Source organism: Crinia signifera, chromosome 2 (assembly GCF_055691185.1).
Source record: "Crinia signifera chromosome 2, ASM5569118v1, whole genome shotgun sequence".
In the NCBI taxonomy this organism is placed as follows: Eukaryota; Metazoa; Chordata; class Amphibia; order Anura; family Myobatrachidae; genus Crinia; species Crinia signifera.
Genome location: NC_139218.1, coordinates 140,322,229 through 140,331,644, shown reverse-complemented (window position 1 = coordinate 140,331,644; position 9,416 = coordinate 140,322,229). Strand labels below are relative to the sequence as shown.

At 47.6% G+C, this 9,416-nt stretch overlaps 1 protein-coding gene across 1 annotated transcript in view; it reads left to right on the top strand.

Annotated features, from left to right (window-relative positions):
* The first annotated feature begins 2,812 nt into the window (after positions 1-2,812).
* The window catches only part of LOC146060113 (Krueppel-like factor 15), a 28,486-nt gene continuing 21,882 nt past the window's right edge, over positions 2,813-9,416 (top strand). The window contains exon 1 of the mRNA XM_083173018.1: positions 2,813-3,042. The gene's annotated coding sequence lies outside the window, so the exon portion shown is untranslated. The remainder of the gene's footprint in view (positions 3,043-9,416) is intronic.

The following is a 9,416-nucleotide window of genomic DNA, read 5'->3' as shown; positions in this document are numbered from 1 at the left end:
AAAAACACTGGAGTGCCCAGGTGTTTTTAATGGATAGTGTTCATTCTAGCACCCGCCATATTTGAAAATCCATGCAGTTCCTCTTCCCTGTCTGCTGTAGTGCTTCTATTTATTATTTATTTATTATTTATTTACAGTTTCTTACATAGCGCAGCAGATTCCGTTGCGCTTTACAATAGTAAACAGTGATAGAACAAACTGGGTAACAACAGACAGACTTGGAGGTAGGAGGGCCCTGCTGCAAGCTTACAATCTATAGGGACATAGGAGGGAAACACAAGGACAGGCACCAGTAATAGTATAGCAGTCCTACCAAGTTACAAGTCCAGAAGGGAAGCTATATAATACATAAGTGCCTCAGAGGGTTATGCGCGTAGAACTTAAATAGTTTAGAGAACGCTTCAAAGTTTGGAGGCAAGCGGAGTCTTATTGTGCGTGGAAGGGCATTCCATATGATGCGAGCAGCCCGATGAAAGTCCTGTAATAGTGAATGGGAGCTAGTGTGCACAGTGTGGTCTGTATATCAGCACTGAAACGCAAACCAGACATGTGCTAGAAACACCACAGCAGACAGCGACACCCCAGGCAGGGAAAAGGAACTGCATGGGTTTTCAAATATGGCAGGTGCTAGAATGAACACTAATGGAGGGTGTGTGCCTTGATCAGCCTAGGTATTTACTTTGTCTGGGTAGCGGCTATCTACTTGCAGTCATCTGCAAATGCAAACCTCCCAACAGGTGAGAGACGGGAAGCAAGACCCCGTGAAAATTTGAGAGTTGTCCTATACTGGCAATGCTCCCATGAGGCCGTGCGCCCTTTTTGCCGCTGTGGGGACATGGCCAACAGCTCTGTGAGTCGTTGGCCATGCCCCCAGCTCCTCTGTCTTCAGGAAAAGATGTTGATTCAGCACCGGGCAGGGGGGACTATACACTGTATCCCCCCACCGAGGGGCGGATCCAAGAGAAAATAACAGGGGGGGGCACCATGATCGGAGAGGGTTTGGAAGGGGGTGTTAGTGGTGCCAGTGTACATGCTAAAAGAGGGGTGAGAGAAAGGAGAGCAGGGAGAGGGTGGGAATGGGATTAAAAATAGGCCCTGTCATTTAAAGTACGCAGGCCCACCTTCGTGACAAAAGTGAAAGATGTAGTTGTGCGCGTGCCAAAGGCGCACTCTGGAAAAAGGGGTGTGGCCACTCAAAAGGGGGCATGTCCTTGAATGTAGTGTACCACACCATATACAACTTCTACACATTATGCAACAAAATACTAGACCCCATTATACTTGTCCCTTACACATGATGCCAAATGAAATGAGCCAAAATTCACATAATGCCACATGGATTGAGCCAAAATTCACATAATGCCACACGGATTGAGCCAAAATTCACAATATGCTTCATAAACAGGGACATTGCACGCAAAAGGTGCGCATTAAAAATTTACACCATAATGCCCATTACATGTTAAGCCACACATCATAATGTACATTACATATTATGCCAAACACTATAATGCCTATTAAAAATTATGCTACATAAGTGCTGCTTACCTACATGCTCATTGCCAGGGGGTCCATGCTCGTTGCCATGTGGGATTACATGCTCATTGCCAAGGGGGAATACATGCTCGCGGTAAGGCAGAAGTGTGGCATCAAATGATTTTGGTCCCGTGAAACTGGGCCGTTTGGTTCCAGAGTAATCTGCCCTCAAAGAACATGAACAGCCATGAAATTACATTTCAGAAATAAAAAAATTGGATTACCCGCAATATTTTCGGAACCAATTGACCCATATGGACCAGCCTGGTATCAGATTAAAGGGCCAGTGATTTGGATTTGAATTAGGTCAACCACAAGCTTCTGTAATGCACGGGGAAGAACTGGCAGCAGTCGGGACCAGGTGGGGGTCGGAATTAGCGGGTCCCATGTTATCCTACAGGGAAAATGCTCCATCTTTGACAGGCGATATCTCCGGTTCCTGGTGGGCTAGCGACGCAGGGCCAGGCTCGTTGGAAATCCCCAGTCCTCAGCTACAAGTCTATGTCTGAAATGACAAGGGGGGCACATGTCCAGGTGCCTCCCCCCCTGAATCTGCCCATGCCCCACCACAGGACACTGCTGGACACGGGACTGTCCCCCCAAAAAAAGCGACGGTCCTGTGAAAATCAGGACAGTTGGGAGGTATGCAAACAGTGACTTTGCAATTAATTGCAATTCATCTGATCCCTCTTCTTGACATTCTGCTTTACATGCAAATTGCCATCATAAAAACTGGGGCAGCAGACTTATTTTATATTTTAATATTTGTGTAATTCTCAAAACTTTTGTCAATTACTAGATGTCTATATTTGATAACTAAGCAGTTATCATCCAGCATCATATCATATCGTCGGTGCTGCAGCCCGCTTTTACTAGTACACGTATATTACATAATAAACATTGCAGTGGTGCTGAGGTTACGAAAAAAAAAAATCGGTTTTAAATTGTGTTCTAAAACGCCATACAAATTAAGTAAATAAATACAGAAACCCTTGTGGTGCCGCAGCCACGGCTAATGATAATGCATCTTCTCTCAAGCGTCTAAAAAACCGTGTGTCATCATTGTTTAGCAAATGTACTAAGAACCACGTGGTCCCGGGGCACGATACACACAGAGCACGCTACTGAGGCCTAGGAGGTGCTGCTGGGCTTTAAACTATTCCGGAGAAGGCCAGTTCCAGCGCCGCCGGGCACACCCCCACATGAGCCACATGCATTGTAACCACGCTCTCCAGCGTCCGCCCCTCTATGCCACTGCGAGCCCCTTTCACATGGGGACCAACCGGAGCACAGGTTTATAGCCGAGCCTCCATGCTGGTGACCAATGGGAGAAGGCGCCTTGTGAACGAGCCTCCCCCAGTCATGTGAGTGCTGACTGCCAGCATGGAAGACGGGAGCTGCGGCAGCGCCATGCGGGCCCTCGGGTAACGCGGGGGGATCGCAGCGTCTGACCCTGAGCGGCTGTCATCGGGCACATTTCCAGCGCCGCCGCCGCCGCCCGCCCAGGTGTGTATGCATGCGGCGGCCGCGCCGCTTCTGCTCTGCAAAGTTTACTTGAGGCAGGAAAGTTGATGTTTTCACATTTGGCATGGAGCGTGGAGGTAGAGCCCACACCCACCCGAGATCATGGCTGTGTGGGTGTGAGCATGCATGCTAATACTTAGCTCTTACGTGTGTGCCGTACATATGTCAGGGCGTCCATCAGGGGAGAAGACGTGCAGTAACCTGCGCCGGGTAATACCCACTAAATAAGTTTATTGTGTTAAATGCAGTTTGGGAAATTAGCGTCTGATCATCGGCTGTTTGCTGGGGACTGGGATGATCTAGGCCCACTAGGCTCTTCTGTACTGCAAGTCCTGTCCCGCTGCTGCTGCTGCTGCTGCTGCACTGTCACCAGGAGGAGAGGAGGTGGGTGTGTCGGGCTCACGCCAGGCTGGAGGCTTTCTGTATGAATATTTCCAGGCAGAGCGTGATAGACGGCCGCCACCTGAAAGGGAGTGAGTGCAGCATAGGGAGAGGGGACCCGAGTATCTGCGGGCTCTCCTGTTATTCTACAGCTAAACTATGTGTCAGTGTAGAGGTCTAGCAAATCGTTTCAAGAACGAACGTAATCCCATGACTGGATCTGGGCTGTGTGCAATGTTTCATGTCACTGAATAAAGCTGTTTCTGTACATACCGGTTTATTCTTTACATCTTTTTATTTTTGTTTTGCTAATATTGATTCAAATTTGACCTGGGATTGAGTAAAAACTGGAATGGTTAGGAGTGCCAGACCGGCTCCCTGCAGCAAAATCTGTCATTCTGGAGCTTGTAGTGCTCGTTTCTGTCTGGGATGCCTGTGACAGCTGTCACCGGGGAGAGATTACAGCCTTCTTGTATGGCCCAGGGATAGCATGGGCCATACAGGGAGACCACAATCGGGATGTACTAAAAGGAATGACAATGGAATGACAGTCTGGTCTGCTGATAAGGAATGCCAATTCACTATAATGGGAGACAATGTATGTCCCCTACAATCTCTCCTTAGCCCTCTACGTGGTGACAGCTGTCACAGGCACCCCTGGATGTGAAGGAGCACTGCAAGTTCCAGAATGGCAGAATTTGCAGTGGTACTTGTGTATTTTGGCGGCGCCCATCGCATACCATAACGCATGCGATGCGACGCGATTTCGGTGGTTAGTGTACGATGGCAAACAATTTTCAAATTGTATGCCATTGTACATGGCATACAATGCCATACGATGCAATGCGATTAAACATTGTATAAGCACCCTAATGGGTGCTTACAATGTTAAATGCACCCCCACGCCACCCCCCCCACTATAAACGTGAACCCGAAGCGTGGCGAGCGGCGGCGGTACGCGTCCTACGACCTTTTCATATCCCCACTATCCACGTCGGCGTGGAGTTGAGAATAGATTAGTGTGGCGAGCGTAGCGAGGGGACGCGGATACCTGTGAAGCCCGCGAAGGGACGCGTTTACCTGTGAAGGTATCCGCGTCCCCTCGCGGGGCTCGCTGCGCTCGCCATGCTTCGGGCTCGGTGGCTCGCTGCGCTCGCCACACTAATATATTCTCAACTCCGCGCCGACGTGGATAGTGGGGTTATGAAAAGGTCGTAGGACGCGTACCGCCGCCCCTCGCAGGCTCGCTGCGCTCGCCACGCTTTGGGTTCACGTTTATAGTGGGGGGGTGGCGTGGGGGTGCATTTAACATTGTAAGCACCCATTAGGGTGCTCAAAAGCACCCTTTAGGGTGCTTATACGATTTTTCATCGTATAGGGGGTCAAAATCGCGTCGCATCGCATGCCATCGGGTACATGGCATGCGATGCGATACGATCATCGTACGATGCACAAATCGGGCGCCGCCAAAATACACAAGTACCTTTGCAGTTCCCGGGTCTGTCCTGTTCCAGTTTTTATTCTGTACTTGTTAAGCCACAGCACTACTGTCTCACGTTTACCTTGACCAGAAGTTGTTATCTTGCAAAGGACCTACTTAGTAATGTATCATGCTGAACCAGCTTCTGCACATTGGATTGGATAAATGTGCACTAATAACCATGCTGGAGGTGCTCCCTGGAACTGAATACTTAGTACTCAAAATTGCAACTGATTGATGACTCAACCAAAGAAAGGGTGTGTATAGCACACCGATAGTCAGTAGCCCGACATTGGGATTCCCACTGCCCGTACTCAGACAGCTGGGGGGGAGCGCAATGAAGCCCCTCACTGCGCTCACCATGCTGCGGGCTCGCTGCGCTCGCCACCTATTCTCCCTCTATGGGGTCCTGGACCCCCACGAGGGAGAATAGCCGGTGGCCGTCAGGACCCCTTGTGACAGGGTTTTAAAAGTATTCCGACGTCGATGTAATGACTGTCGGAATCCCGACTGTCTGTAATGGGCCCCATACATCAGACTGTCTGTAATGGGCCCCATACATCAGCAATCACAATTAATGGATTTCCAGATCCAGGGATTTTTTGGCCAGATAAATGGATTTTACAATCTATCTGACTTTGCCCACACATTACAGATTTATTTCAGTGATCGGCAGATTTTTCCATCTAAAGGTTGCATCTTCATATCTGGAAATTGCCCAATCGATTGCTGTTCATAATGTAAATAGATAAAGAAGACGAATTGGGAATGCCCACACATATAAAAAAGATCTGCAGATAATACCAGATTATTAAACATGTTTAAAAACCTGATTAAGCAATCGATTGGCGATTTTGATTGGGATTGCCAAAAGGGGGAGCCCACACATCTAAAATTAATTGTGGCAATCATCTCCATATCTGAAAATTGTCACAATTAATTGCTGATGTATCGGGCCCTTAAGCCATCCAGCACCACCCAAGGGGTGTGGTATAGCACACTGACAGTTGGTATTCCAACAGTCAGTAGCTGGACGTCGGGATCCCAACTGCCCGGACTCAGACAGCGGGGGGGAGCACCATGAAGCCAGTAGTTCCTTTCCAAAGTATTCTTTTAGAATTGATTAATGAAATTCTTTAAAACAACTTTTATTCCTCTATTAAAATAAGTTTCAAAGACAATACAAATAAATATAATACACATCAGTTTTACATATATTAATCAAGACGCAGATCTGGTACCTACACAGACAAATATTAATTCTATAAGGTACTGTATGTCAATAAAAAAGAGAAAATGGATATTCACTAGGAATATTCAGGCGCTATGACAGGGGCTGGGTCTCAATTATAGCAGCCGCTCAAATGTGGGGGTAGTCAGTCCCCACCAAAAAGCACAAGAAAAATACAAGCACAAGGCAAGTGGAGCAGCGCTACTATTAAAAAACAATGACAATGATACCAGATGATTGGAGTTTATAGATTATCCTTTACTGAGATAAATTAGGACCTGATCACAATTTAATACAATGCAATAAAAAATTAAAAGAAAAATGGTGTAAAAACACAACAAGTTCCAGACCACTGTGGAGGGTGATTAAGGGCGGGATTCTCTAAAATCCGCAGCCCAGTATCGCCGGCATTCGCATTTCTAATGACCGCATATTCTCTAAAATATGCGGTCATTAACGCAAGGGACAGCTCTTGCGGTAAGAGCTGTCCCTTGCGATGCGGCACCGTTGCTGGACTTCCGTGTCTATGACCCGGGAGTCCGTCTGCGCATGCGCAGACCGACGCTCCGGCCGCGGGGCATGCTGGGAAGGATCTGTGACGGATCCCTCACACAGCGCTGCGGTAAGAAGCCCATAGGCTTCTGCAGGGGATCGCCAGCTTTTTCTGGCGATTCCCTCCGCAGCGCTGACACTGCGAAGGGGGGTTAGAGAATACAGAAATGCGGTAAAAACCCCGATAACGGGGTTTTTACAGCATTTCTGTGATAGAGAATCTCGCCCTCAGTGTGGAATAAATGTGGGGAAGTTACCACATGAGTATTTGAGGTAAGTGCACATTACCGGATCCTTCTTTTGATGGTATACAGATGGTGTCCTCGCAATCTATGCGGTGCAGGCAGCAACTGCTGGAGGATGATAGGGACTTCCGCTCACCAGATGATAGGTCCTCTTATTAGGGTGAATGATGGTAGTTGAAATCACCAGAGGTTTCCTTGGAGCGGTGTCCACCCATAAGACCACGATAGGTAAGTAATGAGGAGAGGCTTCCGAGCAGAGTTCACAACCCACTGGGTCAGGCGACAGACCCAGGACACCACTTGTGGACCATTCACTGTTGTGGATCAGTGTTCCCGTTACCACTACCAGGATCCTCAATTCTTCAATATTGGCGGACACCGAGCACAGTACCCCCAGGTGACCTAACACCATCATCTGCCGCCTGACCCAGTGGGTTGTGAACTCTGCTCGGAAGCCTCTCCTCATTACTTACCTATCGTGGTCTTATTGGCGGACACCGCTCCAAGGAAACCTCTGGTGATTTCAACTACCATCATTCACCCTAATAAGAGGACCTATCATCTGGTGAGCGGAAGCCCATATCATCCTCCAGCAGTTGCTGCCTGCACCGCATAGATTGCGAGGACACCATCTGTATACCATCAAAAGAAGGATCCGGTAATGTGCACTTACCTCAAATACTCATGTGGTAACTTCCCCACATTTATTCCACACTGAATCACCCTCCACAGTGGTCTGGAACTTGTTGTGTTTTTACACCATTTTTCTTTTGATTTTTTATTGCATTGTATTGTATTAAATTGTGATCAGGTCCTAATTTATCTCAGTAAAGGATAATCTATAAACTACAATCATCTGGCATCATTGTCATTGTTTTTTAATAGTAGCGCTGCTCCACTTGCCTTGTGCTTGTATTTTACTGTATGTCAATAGCCTAACCCAGTGGTTCCCAAACTGTGTGCCTAGGCTCCCTGGGGTGCCTCAGGACACTTGCAGGGGTGCCTTCGGTTGGTGGACCAGGATAAATTCATATTATGAATGGTCAATGTAACAGGCAAGACCAGTGCTGGTGGCTGCCAATCATAATATATGTGGACAAACAGAAGCAAATCCTGTCCCTCACCAGATAACTGTGACACATACACACAATGCACTTAATTTAATGTGTTTTTCCTAAATTTCTCAATAAGAAACATTTGGCCTAGGGGTTCCTTTGAAAATATTTTGATGCTCCAGGGCGCCGTGATTCAAAAAAGTTTGCTAACCACTGGCCTAACCTATTTTGTGCATAAGTAATTGGTTATTTATTGCAGTGAAATTGCTCTTTGTGCCAGATCAGGCCATGTATTGAACTAAAATTAAGTGGTGACGATAATGAAATAATACATAGCTGTCACTTTCACCCACTGTCAGGGGCGTAACTAGAATGCTGTGGGCCCCATAGCTAACTCTTGAAAAAGGCCACACACACTGTCACTACAATTCCCCTTAAGCTGGGTACATACTGGGCGATTTATTGGTAACGATATTGATAAAGTTACTGATACTGAGTATCGTCAAATGTGTACCGTCAATATCGTTAAAGATGTGCGATGCCTGTTGTCTGTTTAAGCAGCTCAATCTGACAGTGTTGTCAGAGGCTGCATGTACAGAGCAGGGGGTGGATGACCTCTCTGTAGTAGTTAATGACAAAAAGGATGTTAGGGGGAGACACAGAGCAAGGGAGAGAGAGGTAGCGAGAGGGGAGGAGACAGTGTCAGAGAGAGGGGGAGGAGACTGCATCAGAGAGAGGTGGGAAAAGACAGCGTTAGAAAAAGAGAGAGTCAGGCGAGCATACCTTATCACAGCAGTCTGAGTAGGGGCACAGACCCAGGGGCCTCTTATAGGGGTTGGGCACTTTTTGGCATTGTTTCCTGCCCCCTAAATGTCCACGAATCACGGGACTGCTGGAAACTGGCAAGAGGGGTGAGAGAGTTGAGGGTTTCATACTCTGTGGATGCGCTGCAGCTTGCAAGAGTTGGGCCGAGGGGAGGGGGCTGTGGCAAAGGGGAGCAGGGAGCACAGATCTTTGGGTGCAGGGGGAGCTACGGGCCCTAAAAACAGCTTGGGTCCCATAGCAGCTGCACCCTCAGTAGTTACACCACTGCCCACTGTGTAAAATGATTGTCTAGTTATTTCATAATAAGAACATTTGTTCCGATAACTGGACTTCTGGGTTTGCGACCTGGGAGTTCCTCTGTACGTTTGCAGAGTGACTGTGCTGGCCACAGGACATGCTGGGAGGGATCCGGGACTGATTCCCTCAAGTTAGAGTAGTTTTACCACATTTTTTTCCCCTTTTAGTGCATCCCACTCGTAATCTGAAAACATTTTTGGTTTTACCCAGTATACAACCGAGTCAAATTATAATATTTGACCATTTATTTATTTACAGTTTCTTACATAGTGCAGCAGATTCCGTTGCGC